The sequence below is a fragment of the Poecilia reticulata genome, linkage group LG5 (assembly GCF_000633615.1).
Source record: "Poecilia reticulata strain Guanapo linkage group LG5, Guppy_female_1.0+MT, whole genome shotgun sequence".
NCBI classification, from domain to species: domain Eukaryota; kingdom Metazoa; phylum Chordata; class Actinopteri; order Cyprinodontiformes; family Poeciliidae; genus Poecilia; species Poecilia reticulata.
The window spans coordinates 31,647,300-31,648,460 of record NC_024335.1 but is presented as its reverse complement, the minus strand read 5'-3'; positions in this window follow the sequence as shown (position 1 = coordinate 31,648,460).

The window sequence follows — 1,161 nt, the reverse complement described above, 5'->3', positions numbered from 1 at the left end:
CTTTTTTCTTGCCCGAGGAAGTCTGCTCTTTAGAAATTTTGGATACATCGTTCCCTTCTACCGGGGTCTCTCCTAATGTAGACCCCATCACAGCAAGCAGCCGGGGCAGCTTGCTGTGATGTGCTATCTGGCTAAGTTCTCTGCCATTCTAAAAATCAGGGGGTGTGCAACATCTGTTGCACACCCCCTGATGTCCATCTTGTTGTCCGTCAAGATGACGGACAACAAGACGGACAAAAAGTCTGGCGGATCAGCGAATTGAACGCGGTGGATTTTCCTTTTTCCTTTCCCTTTCTTCAAGATACCAGTTAATTTTTTAGAGCAGACGCCCTCAGCCGAGGACGTCTGTTCTGCCCCAGCCGGGGCAGCTTGCTGTGATGTTTGCTTGACAGTTGGGGAAGGCTTGAAAAGGTACTCATCAAATTCGTCATACTCATTCTCGTCCTTGTAACTGCTTATGTCGAAAGTGATCCCAGGTAGTACCTTGTTAAAAAGTTTTCTCACTCCTGTCGTGATCAAATAGCCTGCTCCAAATGTCAGGGGAAAAAACATTGTGGTAAATCCGATGTGTTGCATTATGAAAATATGTCAAACACGGTGCTATTGCTAAAAGAGATACTTGGATATAACCTCCTGTTTTGAGACCCAAGCATTCATAACCTCAGATGTTCTTTGATCTATGTCATTGATGAGGTCATAGCTACAATGAGCTCACTGTAGTTCTTGGGGGAATATCTTGCTTCTGATCATTGCTATGGAAACAGTCAAATCAGTTCTGCATGTCTCAAACTATTAACCCTTTGCAACTCCATCACTTAATCATTCGAGGCGCCATGACGGACTTCAGAAGGGTTAATTTCAGGAGGCTAGGGATTAAAACCACGGATTTTAATGGCTGAATATTAAGTTTAGATTGACAATGTTATGTTAAAATCATTAATTTAAGTAGGGTTTTTCATCATTCTATCGGGTTTAAAATTTTGAATTATACTTGACTAAAAATATCTTCAAAAAAAAATTTWATGTAACTGACAAACATTTGCTGCTGCTGCTGTTGTAAATTGTGACAAGAAATTTTGCCTGCTTGGAAAAGAGCTACAAATAAATAATTTTAGTTTAATAATTTTACACGTTAGCATAAAAATAGAATAAAGGATGATC